Here is a 13,869-nt window from a genome sequence, read left to right as displayed (position 1 = left end):
TTTTATTATTATTAAATATACAACAAAAAAATGTCCACAATCATGTTTGTTTCCTAAATTATGGTTCAATTGTTATTGCTATTTGGGGTAGATGAATTTTACAATGTTTTTTTTTTTATTTATATTTTTGTTGTACTGAAAGGTAAAATTAATCCACCGTTACAAACTTTCAACAATTGACAAAAGTAGTTACATAATTGTCCTATTTTTTTGGCAAAAAAAAATGTTCTTCGTAGGTGAAAATTAAAATTGGATAACACTTCTAAAGAGCACGGTTTAAACTACAGTTGCAGTGTACACATTTATAAAAAAAAAGAAAAAAAGAAAAGATGAATGTAAAAATACATACAATACTACCATATTCACATTATTTCTTTACATCACAAATCTACCCATGGCCAACATGATTTTGCCACATACCAGTAGCAATTGCATCCCTAAAGTTCGATTGGTACGTCAACCTATGTTGTGACATGTCAACATAGTTAGCTTGGCCTCCAACAAACCCATCTGCTTCTGCTTCTGTCACCATTTCATTACCAACTTCCATGAAAAATGGGTCCATAACTGCATGCAAACGTATCCAATTATGCACTACACATTATGCAATCATGAGGGATCCTTGTCTTGTGGACTTGTAATTTGGCATGGACCGCAATATTTAAAAGCGCTTCTTCAGAACACCAAATCTTCTTTCTATAACATAGCATAACGACGAATATCGATGGTTAAACAATTCTTTGGGTCCAGAATAATGACGGCCATGAAACTCTTGCAAGTGATAGCATTGGAAATGAAATTGGGCAAGAAATCCAAGCATGTTCTTGAAACCAACATCCACTAAATAATACTTGCCTACAAGTAAATAATGTAGGCAATGCTCTATTAAATACATGTACAAAAAAATCAACATTTAAGAAAGTACAATGTGCTATTCGGTGACACTCACCATGGGGTGGGTGTTGGAAATGTAGATCAGCTCTTGCAATTGATTCAACTAAAATTGCGTTGTCGTAGGCGCTACCTTCCCATCCAGAATTGATAAATGTGAACAACATGTTGAATCACAAGCTGTAAATACATTTTGTGATACCGTAGCTTTGCGACCGCGGAATGTATTCTATCTTGAGGCAGGAACCCACGCATCCACCAATGTGCCATTGATAACACCGACACAATCCTACTTAAAATATATTAGTTTGACATTATACGCAAAACAAACTTGGATATTACTTTTAAAACATTAAAAAAAAAAAATTTCCTTCCTTACTGTTATTGAAAACTTACAGGACAAACATATAGTCATACCTTGAACCAGGAAAAAAACTTCCTATCATTTAAAATTTTTGCCAGTATCTTATTTTGGTTGCATGGTTTGATAACCATTGATGCAAGCTTGCACAGTGCCAGCATAATGATTTTGATGTGCTGACAAATAATTTCAGTGGAGTGTTGAAATTTGTCGGCTAGTAGTCTATGCTAGTCATTTTGTGCGAAAGTGTACAAAAAATGCCAAGTGATTCCTCAACACTGATATGCATATGTTCAGTTTTGATAAAGCCATTTTGAAGTAAGGTGTCTTTCAATAAAATGAATGTCTGGGCATCCATTCGCATGATGTCCATCATTGTTTCTGAATGGTCATTTAATAAACTGAAGATGTAATCATCACCTTTGAATGGACAAGTTCGTTGCGGTCGTTTGTTGGTTGACACATTCATATGCTCATTCATAAAAGCAATCATCAAAAAATTCATAAAATCTTCAATAATCTCGTCCTCCTTTGATGAGCTCTCCATTGCATTGTTTTCTGGGTCGGATGACATATTGTTTCGGCTATATCACAATAAAAGCATAATTATAAAAAAAAAATTGATTAACAACATACTAACTGTTACCATTATTGGTGAAATTGAAATTAACCACTGGCTACATTTTGTTGGCCTTAGTCATTTATCGAACTAAATGAAAATATACATGCGGAGAAAAAACATATTAATATTTAGTTATCTTGTCATACCTACTAATGCATATTGTATGCTGTGCGTAAAATTGAAAATTGAAGCAAAAATAAGAAAATGGACATGAAAGAATGCAGAAGAATAAAATCACATCTAAATGTAAAACAAAAACAATGTCAGAAAAATATATAAATAAACATACAAAGACGGATAAAAAAGAGCATGTCATCGGGTGAAAAAAAAAATTAATAAAAACAAAACAGAAATCATCAAATCATGTTGCACAACCACAAAGAGAACCACAAACTTGATCAAACCACAACTTCTCCCTTCACTGCAAAGCTAAGATCATAGCTAGGCGCATATGGGTAGGAGTACATATAAAAAATCTTCGCCATTCCTTGTCTTTGAATAGTGTCAGTGCCCTAATGTACTGGACCGGTGGTATGTCCCCAAGCTCTAGTAGGGTATCTTGACATACATCAAGGGAATAGTCATCACCACCTGCACTTATAACATCTATTTCTGTTAATCGTGCACAAAAATGTTCCGTTTTTGCCTATACGTAGGTAGTGAAAGCTGTGCAGACATCATCAAAGCCAGTTGACCATGACCTTTTAGAACAACCACTGTCAGTCTGGCTACTTGTAGGGCCTCTCTTATGACTTTTGCCCTTCGATGGTTCCATGTTCTCATCCCCGACTAAAATTTATTAAGCATTTCATCCTCTTCATCAGAGTCAGGGACTCCATGTGTGAATGCACATGCCAAGGCCCCTGTGGCACAATAGTTTTCAACAATTTCGGCCATTTCTTGAGAATACTCAAATCTTTTTCTCCTAAATTTCTTTACATTTTTTGTTGCCTATAGCAATTGAAAATATGAAAAATAAGCGTACTGTATGTGTGATCAAATGTTACAAAAAAATTTGAAAAGGGTATAGGTTAATTGAATACCTTATCCCAAAATTCATTAGGTGCAACAACCGTTCCTACAATGGGATCCCATCCCAAATCGATCTGTGTCTGCAGTGGCTTAAAAGTTTGGTAATTAGCTTTCAGTCGCTGATATTTTTGTCTTACCTGTTTTGGTGTGTATCGAAACCCATACAGTTTTTGCAACTCAATTGAAAAATAATTCCAATGCCTAACTGTCCACACAGTACTACGGTCTTTTGTTTGATTTTTTTGTACCTCTTCTCTCAACATGTTTATTAGCTGCATTTCAATTCTAGAACTCCACATTCTTGTCTCTTGCTTGTCATCTGAATTGTTGCCATCTATCTAACAACACACAATTTATATCTAAACTAATCTGAAGTAGATATTAAAAAATAACAAGGCAAAAATCATGCATAATTATGTTATGTTTCAGTAGGAATAAAAATTCATCAATCGAAGTTGTTAAACCGTATTGGAAAAACAGCTACAACAAGAAAAAACAGAATATTGCATGCAAAAAGTTTGTGAAAGAACTGTACACAGTAGACAATAAGCAGAAATAAGTAGAATAATAAGAGCAGAACAAGAGAAGCATCAAAGGGATGAGTGGCGGTTGACCTAGAGGTGGGAGAGCTAGAATTTGGTTGACCGGTCGAATGACCGGAGGGACGACCAGCCAGTTGTCCTGGAGGTTGACCGGCTCCATTTGGACAAATCAGAATCCATTTCTACTTCTCAGCTTTTACATAGCAGATCAATTGAAGCATATACATACCAAATCAGTAGAAGTAGAATAGTTATCACCAGCGATGGAGTAGGTATAGTGGGTGGATATACGCTTCTTCGGTAGGCGTCTGATTCGAGAATACACTTCACAAATTTGGCCAGAGACAAATAAATTTGGAGTGAATTTGGGGATGTTTGAGGAAATTAGTGAGTTGTAACATAAAATTTGAGAGAAATTTGTGATTTATTTAACCTCAGTCTTGTCGTTATTTGGTTGCCCAGAGAGTGAATGTTCCACAATGCACAAATAGAAGCTCATTTGATTTGTAGGAGTTGGTGGATGCGATTTTATGGGTGGGAAGGGGGTTCATAGACCTGGTTTAGATTTGAAGGTCTTAGTTGACAGAAACAAACACGGCCCATGAAGAATCTTCAGCTGTGATATTTGAAACAGAGGAAGATGACTCGTGAAGTTCAGCTTTAAATTTCTTTGCACATGAAGCTTTTTAGAAATGGAGAATCTTCAGTTGTGATCTTTCAAACAGAGTGAATAAGAAAGAATCTTCAACTTTTTTATATGAGTTGAAATTCTTTTAAGTTTTTGACTTTTTGAATGATTTTGACAATTGTTTTTACTAAAGTTGCTCGTTGTCAAGTGGATTCTAACTTCTAGGTCTCGTTTGGCAATTATATATTTTAGCTAAAATGTCAAAATATCACTATAAATTGTCATATCAATCTCTTTATTTTTCTGTCTATCTTTTTTGTAAAAAGTTAAAAAAAATACTAAAATAGCTTATTACCAAACGAGGCCTATATATATATTTTTAAAAGCAAATTATTTGTTTTTAAATAAATAAATATAATAAGAAATTATGACTATAATTATTATATCAGTCTTGTTTTTTTTTTTGTATGATTTATATACGTAATAACAATCAACTATTTAAACCACTGAAATGAGATCTGTGATGAGCTTTGTGGGCTCAATTGCACATTCAATCCACATGAATGGATTCCATAGAAGCTTGTTTCATGTGAATATTATTGTTTTTTTTAATAGGAAATATAAAAAATAATTTTTTTTTTTATTTAATCCTTAAGTTATCACTTTCATTTATTTATTTATTTATTTATTAGAATTTTTTATGTCAACTTATGTGTCCAATTGAAGACAACTATCTAAATCAATAGCTTTTAAAGCTTAATTTTATGAACAAAAAAGTCATTTTAACATTTGAACAACACTTAACTGATAGTAGGGAAAGGCAGAGGACTAGGACTTAGTAAAATTCAAATCTAAGGATTTATACTTCACAGTTAATGAGGATGAGGTAAACTACATTTCACTTTAATTTTCGTAATTTTAATTAGAACTATTTAAATCTCAAACTTTCAATTTTGATATAATATGATCGGTTTATTATGCATTGTTAACATTTTTGAAAGGGAAAATATCGCATGCAAAACTAAAAGGACCAAATGTTAAATCCTTATGGGATTGGACTGTCTCTAGTCTACTATCGCACTGGACCGTCTAGTCTGGCTAATTAGGTCCACTTTGGGCATTATTTCGATGATCCAAACCGTTCGCATTTTAGGGTTATTCGAGTACATCATCTCTGCAAAAAATCAAGTCGATCAAATAACGAAAATCATGTATTCTGATCAGTTTTGTATGAATCGTTTATTTTCTCACCGTCCATTTTTTTCATACAACTAATCTGGATATGTGGTTTCATCGACTTGATTTTTTACAAAAAACGATATACTCAACAAATCCTAAAGTATGAACGGCTCAAATCATTAAAACAGGACTCAAAAGTGAATCCAATGAACCCAGCAGTATCTCTCGGGTTCGATTTGGGACTGGAGAGAAGCCAAGCCTAATCTTTATCTCACATTAACTTAACAATGTTATAGTGCCTACTACAATTCAAATTACTATTCCATTCAATATTTACTCAAGTTAAACCCCTAATCTGTAGTATTTATGCTATCATCCATCAAGTTATTGGTTAACCTTGTTAGTAGTATATATTGGATTAGGATTTACATTATATAATAGGATTAGGATTACATTATATGGGCCCTGTTTGGTAGAACTGTGGGAAAGTGCTTATAGCTTATGCTTAAACAGCTTATAGCTTATAACTATGAACATAAGCTGATTTCTGACTTATAAATTAAGCATCTCCTGCCCCACTCAAAGAATAAGCTGATTTCTGACTTCCAAACAGCTATAAGCTATAAGCTATAAGTTAAACCAAACACATCAAAATAGCTTAAATTAAGCTGAAAGCTGAAATAAGCACCTTTTAAGCTGCACCAAACAAGGCCATAGTACGATTAGGATTCTCTTTCTTCTTCTTGCCTATATATATGGGCTTTCATTGTATTGTACCAAATACACATAATATTATTCAATATACTTTTCTAGTTGTCTAATTATGCTAACATGATATCAGAGCTCAGGTTTTGAACCTTGTTCCTTGGCTCTCTCACCGGTACTCTCAGCCACCGGTAACAATTTTTTGTACCTGATCTATGGCTCTCTCATCAGTGGCCGTAATCACAAAATACAGCAATCAGACCCTTTCTCTCCTCAAGATGATTCTGTCGCCGCTACCCTCACTCAGAAACACCTCTGCATGCGCCTCCACGCGCCACCTTTCCCTTGGTGCGTTTGACGACACGCCACCAGTCGCACCACACGCTTACACGTGCCCTCTGCTGAAGGTCCACGCAACACGCTTCTCTCAAGTGCGTGCCTTTCCGCCATCGCTGACATCAGCGGTGCGCCTCTCAGCTGATGTCAACCCTAGCGCCTTCTGCTACCTGCTGACATTATCCTGTTCAGTTTTTTCCCTGTTTCACTCCGTTTTAGCTCCATTTTCGGTGTATTTAGACTCGTTCCCAAGGTTTTTTTGCATTCTGAGTTCAGTGGTGCCCTCTGTTTTTTTGTATTCGGCCTTTTTTTTGTACTGTTATCTGTATTTTCTTAATAAATGGTTCGTTTCGACTCTGCTCAACCAATTTTTGTGGTTCTTGATGGCACCAATTATCTTCTCTGGTCTCAAGCTATGTCTGCTTTTCTCAAAGGTCGACAATTATGGCAAGTTATTACTGGTGAACTAACAAAACCAGTCCAAGCTGCAGATGAAACTGAAACCAAATTTCTTGATTGCTTCGATGCATAGGATGGAAAAAAATTATTGTATTATTACATGGTTTCGGAACTCCTCTACCACTTCAATTCATCTCCAATTTGGGTGATTTCAAACTGATACCAACCCTGCTCCTGCTAAATCTATATGGGACTTTCCCAAAGATCGATATTGTACAACTGGACTTTCCCATCGATATTAGATTCGCACTAGTCTTCATGGTCAACAGCAGGCACCAAGTCAGTCCATTGATGATTTCATATCATCCATGAATAGTTTATGGGGGATCAGCTTCCTATTTGTGAGCCTGTTTGGGTTGATGACAAACATGCCTAGTATTTTGCTGATTATCGTGATAAGGACCGCTTGGTTGAGTTTCTTATGGCTCTCACTCCTGTTTTTGAGCATGCCCGAGCTTCTTTATTACACCGGGATCCTTTACCCACTCTAGAACAAGTTGTGACTGAACTCTTGTCTGAGGAGACTCATCTTGGTATTCTCAAGCCCACTATTGACACTGTTCTTGTTGTTCCTCACACACAAACTCCTTCTGGTTCCTTTACCCAGATTTGTCAATATTGTCCGAATTGAGGTCTTAATTTTAGTCATTCTCTTCTTCATTGTCCAGTTTGGGATTGTCGTACTTGTCACAAACAAGGACCTGGTCACTTTGAGCATCACTGTCCTCAGAAACAATCTCGAAATAACCACTACTTTGGGAACTCAAGAGGGGGTCACTATAAACAAGGGTCTCGGTATAAGCCTGCCTCTCGATCTACAGCTGCTGCTACTGTTGATGCTGAGGATTCCACTCCTCCTATAGATCCATCTACTCCATATTATTCTCAAAATGATATAGAGGCCATGCTTCAACAGGCACATTCTGGTACCTCTCATCACACTGCGTTATCCATCACTCCAGGTAGCTCTTCTTAGTTCTTTGATTCTGCATGTTGTAATCATATGACATCAGATTCAATTATTTTTTCCGCTTTTACTTCTTCTAGTACCTTACCTATTATTCATACTGCTGATGGCACTCACATGTCTGTTAGTCATATTGGTAGTGTCTCTCTCTCCACTGTGTCTCTCTCTGATGCGTATCAAATTCCTGCCCTCACCCTAAATCTTATCTCTATTGGTCAACTTTGTGAACTTGGTTTAATTATTCTCTTCTCCTCCTCTAGTTGTCAGGTTCAGGATCTGTGGACAGGACAGACTATTGAGATAGGGTGTAAAACTGGACGTCTGTTTGAGCTCATCAATCCTCATCTACCATTTTCTACACCTATTCCTCAGCATGTCGCATCCATTCTCTCTCTTGATCTTTGGCATTCTAGATTAAGGCATGTTGCATTTAGTCGGCTATATACTTTAGTATCTACTGGCAATTTAGGTTCTGTTTCTTCTAACTATCATAATGATTGTCAATCTTGTCAACTTGCTAAACAGCAAGCTTTGTCTTTTAATACAAGTGATTCAGTTTCAAAGTCTCCATTTGATTTAGTTCATTCTGATGTTTGGGGACCTTCTCTCAATGCCACAATGGGGGGCTCTAAATACTTTGTCATTTTTGTGGATGATTATTTTCGATTGACTTGGATTTATATTTTAAAACAACGTTCAGAGTTACCTCACACTTATTGTGATTTTGTTAAAATGATTAAAACTCAATTTGGTTATTCTATCAAAGTTTTCCGATCTGACAATGCTCAAGAATGTAAAGAGACTAGTTTTTTAAACTTGTTTGTGCGTATGGTACACTTCTCCATCGCTCTTATCCTCATACCTCTCAGCAAAATGGTCGTGTTAAACGCAAGCATAGGCACATTCTCGATACAGTCAGAGCTCTTCTCATCTCTTCTTCTTGTCTTGAGTGTTTTTTGGGTGAAGCTGCCCTTGTGGCTGTTTACACTATTAATTGTATACCATCTTCTATCATTAACAATCAAACCCCTTATGAATGTCTCCATGATATATCTCATTCCTACACAGAACTCTGAGTCTTTAGGTGTGCTTGTTTTGTTCTCCTTCCTCCCCATGAACGTAACAAGTTACAACCACAGTCGTGATTGTGTTGCTTTTTAGGCTATGGCATAGAACATAAGGGGTTTCGATGTTGGGAACCTGTCTCTCACCATCTTCGTATCTCTCGTCATGTCATTTTTTGGGAACACCAAATATTCTCCTCCCTCTCCAAATTCTCTCTTCCTTCAACTTCCAACATCTCATATTTCACTGATCCTTCCATTGATCTTTTTCCTGATGATGCTCCTACAAATGCCTTTCCATTCATTGTTTTTCTAACTTTTCCTGACGCTCTTGTTCTGCCTATTGATTCTATTCTATTACCATCTTCTGAGAGTACTGATATTACTCATTCTTCAGAGTCTCCTCCTTTTTCTAGCAGTGACTCTCTTGAAGCTCCTTTTGTTGTCCCTCTTTCGAAACGGGTCTCAAAACAGTCAGGTTATTTACAAGATTATCATTGTTTTTCTACCACTCTAAGTCACCATGAACCTCATACCTATCATGAAGCTTGCACTAACCCTCTTTGGCAACAAACAATGGCAAATGACTTACAGGCTTTATATACGACACAAACATAGGATATGGTTGCTCTTCCTTCTGGCAAAACTCCTATTGGTTGTAAATGGGTCTATAAAATCAAAACTTATTATGATGGTACAATTGAACATTACAAAGCCCGTCTGGTTGCTAAAGGTTTCACTAACGAGTATGGTATTGATTATGAGGAGTCCTTTACTCCTGTTGCTCGTCTTACATCTATTCGTAGTTTACTTGCTATTAATGCCTCACGTCAGTGGGATTTATCTCAAATGGATGTCAAGAATGCATTTCTTAAATGTGACCTGACTGAAGAAGTTTACATGCAACCTCCTCCAAGCTTTGAGCATCCCCTGGATACTGTTTGTCGCCTTCGTCATGCTCTCTATGGCCTCAAGCAGGCTCCTCGTGCTTGATTTCCAAGTTCAGTACTACCATTACTCAGTTTGGGTTCTCTTCAAGTTCCTATGATTCTGCTCTTTTTATTCGCAAGATGGCTCGTGGCATTACTCTTCTATTGCTTTATGTTAATGATATGATTATTATTGGTGATGGAATTACTCTTCTATTACTCTTGATGGTATTCATGAGTTGAAACATTTTCTCAGCTCTCATTTTGAGATGAAAGATCTAGGTTCTCTTAATTATTTTCTTGGTCTTGAGATTTCTTATGCTCCAAATGGCTTGTATCTCACTCAAGCCAAATATGCATCTGATCTCTTATCTCGTGCTGGTCTCACGGATAGTAAGACTGCTCCTACCCAGCTTGAGTACAATGCTCGTCTTACCTTTTTAGAGGGCACTTTCCTTTCTGATGCCACTCTATATCGACAATTAGTGGGTAGTCTGGTCTATTTGTCTGTTACTCCGCCTGATATCTCTCATGCAGTTCACATTGTTAGTCAGTTTTTGTTTGTTCCACGATCTACTCATTATGCTGCCGTTCTTTGTATTTTTCGCTATGTGAAGGGCACTTTGTTTCATGGACTTCATCACTCTGCTCACACTCCCCTTGAGTTTTGTGTATATTTTGATGCTGACTGGGCCAGTGATCCCACTAATCGTCGATTTACTACTGGTTATTGTTTCTTTCTTGGATGTTCATTGATTTCTTGGCGGACCAAACTGTTGTCTCTAGGTCCAGTACTAAGGCGGAATATCGTGCTTTTGCTGACACCCTTCAGGAACTTTTATGACTTCGTTGACTACTTAAGGACATGGGTGTACTGCATCCCACTGCTACTACTCTTCATTGTGACAATCATAGTGTCTTTCAGATTGCTCACAATGATGTTTTTCATGATCGCACCAAGCACATCGAGATTGACTGTCATTTTATTTGTTAGCATGTCAATAGTGGCATTATCCAGCTCCAGTCTGTTTTTTCCACTGCTCAAGTTGCTGATCTATTTACTAAAACTCATCTTCCTGGTCGTTTTCATGAGTTACTTTCCAAACTCTAGTTGGTTTCTTTGAAATTTGAGGGTTGTTAGTAATATATATTGGATTAGGATTTACATTATATAATAGGATTATGATTACATTATATAGTAGGATTAGTATAGCGACCCTGGTTTTGGCCCGTCTTTTGTAGTGTTCTGGACTCGGGTTTGTATGGTTTGGAGGGGTGGTTTATGTCTTGATTCCCTTGTCTTCCCCATAATGTTGGTTATTGGGTTATAGTTGTGTGTTTGGAACAGGTTGGTTGCTTGTTTTTCCAAAACTTTGTTGCCCAAAAATTTGCCTCTTCGCTCAAGCAAGGCTTCTTGAGCTCAAGCGAGCTTTGTGAAAATGTTTCTTCGCTCGAGCGTACGTCTGCGTCTCTGTAAAACCTGAAGGTTTGTGTTATTCACTCAAGCGAGCTTTCCTTCGCTCGAGCGTGCTTCTGCGTTGCAGACCTGAAGCTTTGCATTGATTGCTTGAGCGAGTATTCCTTCGCTCGAGCGAGGCGACCTCTTGTGTTTGGTCGCTCGAGCGAGAACTCCTTCGCTCGAGCGAGCCTGTTCATATCAGATCGTGAATATGACATTTTAGGTTACTTTCAGCAGCCCATTCTCTCACTAAAACTCTCCATAAACGAAGATCTTCATACTCTCTCTCCAAAACTCACATTCTCTCTAAGATTTTATCTAGATCCATTGTGTTCTTGACCCTAGTGTCTTTGAGAATAAGGTAGAAGGCTTCAAGAGCTTCATATTGATCTAAATAAAAGTGGGTTTCGTCATCTTTGGAGTTCCACCTTGTTGCTTGGATTTTCTACACTTGAGGTAGGGATTTTCTACACTTGAGGTAGGGATTTTCTACACTCTAGTATGATTTTTAGCTTAGTTATTTGCTATTATGTATAGATGATGAGATTTGGTTGTGGTTTGGACAAATCTAAAATTTTGGTGTGAAATGAAAAGAGGGGTTTTTGATGTATATGAGATAAATGATGTTTAGGGTTGAATATAAACTCTTGGTGTACCAAAATAGTTGATTTTGGGTATTTGGGTTAATATTGGAAAAAGGGAGATTTTTGCCCTAATTTGATAAAATGATTATTTTGTATAAATAATTGGAATTAGCATTGAATATGTTAAATTGGATAATTATTGATATATATGGTGATATTGGATATATATTATCTCACCTATGGAAGTTTTGAATTAAATTATTAAACTTGATATTGAATATATCTTGAAAATAATTGTATTGGGCTATCGGTAGAAGATAACTATTATTGTTGTAGAAATTGTATGAGGATTAGGCGATTTAATGCTAATATACCGTTGGTGTCATTGAATATGGTCATGTTGTAAATACATTGTTTATGTATGTTTATTGGGAGGAGAAAGGGGATGTACTCCATAATATGATCATGTTATAAATACATTATATATGTATGCTTGTTGGGAGGAGAAAATGGATGTACTCCATATATGATTGTGTTTGTAAATACATTGCATATGTATATTTGTTGGAGGAGAAGAAAGGGAATGGACTCCATTTAAAGCAAGCTGGCCTGAGCGTCCTGGGTGAAAGACCCGAAATCTATTATAAATGGGTGCCGGTTCTCTCGGACGAAATATCCGTAAAATGGCAAGTTTGAAGTGTTTATGTGTGTGTTTTGCATAATTGAAGAACCATTGAGTTGTAGTCTCATTTTGATTGATTGAAAGATAATGAATTTAACTCATGAATTGAGTAGCACATATGACCTGGATATGAGTTGAAGAAACAATGAAATAAGATTGACTTTAGTGGCATATGGATATGTAGGCCTTGTGGATGCTTCCATATCGGTATTGTTTATATACGTGGTATTTATACCTTTGCTAAATTTCATAAATTGTGTTAGATTATTTGTACTGGATTGTTGGCTTACCCTATAAGGAAATACCATTTTTCATGTGCAGATGAGATGCTTCCTCCAAGGCTTTTCAGGAAACAAGGGCTTCTTAATTATGTATTGTTGTGTGTTTGTTGGTATTTGTAAAGCCAAGGGCTTAAGAGGTTATGAGTGAGACTCAATTTGTGTAACCAAGTAATGGCTTGGAAAGATGTAAGCCTTCATGACATTTAATTGTTTGTTAAACAGTAAACTTTGATGTATATATGAAAGTGTGTTGTTTCTCATATTTATTTCCGCATATGAGTTATCTGTATCGGATTATTTTGGGGGCGTTACAATTAGGATTCTCTTTCTTCTTCTTCCCTATTTATATAGGCCTTCATTGTATTGTATCAGATACACATAATGTTATTCAATATACTTTTCTATTTGTCTAATTGTGCTAACAAACTTAAAGCTATATGATTCATGTGGCAAAGAATTCAATGGCTTTTATTGTGCTTTGAATTTTCTCTTCCTTTGTTTCATTGATTTTGGTGCTTCTTTTCTGCAGATGAGATTAGGGGTGATGTTGATGCTATATTGGTCCTGCCTTGCTTTTGGTCAATTGCTCCTGCTTGCCCTTTTGCTACTAGTTTTTTGCTACTAGTTTTTTCTCTTTATGTATTTTGCTGCATTAGTTTGCTTTGGGCTTTCGAGGTCGGCATCTTGTTAATTTCAAGGTCTCTCGTTTCGCTAAGTGTTTGCACATGATTGGCTGAAATCGTATGTGTCACCTAGTTGGAACATACTTAATTGACAATTATGCATATTTTTTTAGCTTGGCTTAATGATGTACTAATAGTTGGTACATATTGGGCGTAATTCAAATAAATAATAAATAAATGATAAAAAAAAAAAAAAAAAACGAAGTTAGTATCATAACAGTAAAAGATTTTTTAAACTTAAGGAGAAGTGAACAAATGTTTAAACACTAGTCCAACATTCACATATGATAGCGGGTTCGTTTGAGAAGTGGGTTAACTTTTTAGTTTTTTTACTATTTTAGCCTGCAGTTAAAAAGTCTCGTTTGAGAAGGATTTTTTGGTTTTTTTAATTTTTTTTGAGAAAAAGAATGTAATAATTATGAGTTGAATTTGATATTTTGTCTTATTAGGCTAAAAAGCCTATTT

The sequence above is a fragment of the Camellia sinensis genome, chromosome 13 (genome assembly GCF_055761805.1).
Source record: "Camellia sinensis isolate YWXY chromosome 13, ASM5576180v1, whole genome shotgun sequence".
Classification (NCBI taxonomy): Eukaryota; Viridiplantae; Streptophyta; class Magnoliopsida; order Ericales; family Theaceae; genus Camellia; species Camellia sinensis.
This window is presented reverse-complemented; position numbering follows the sequence as displayed.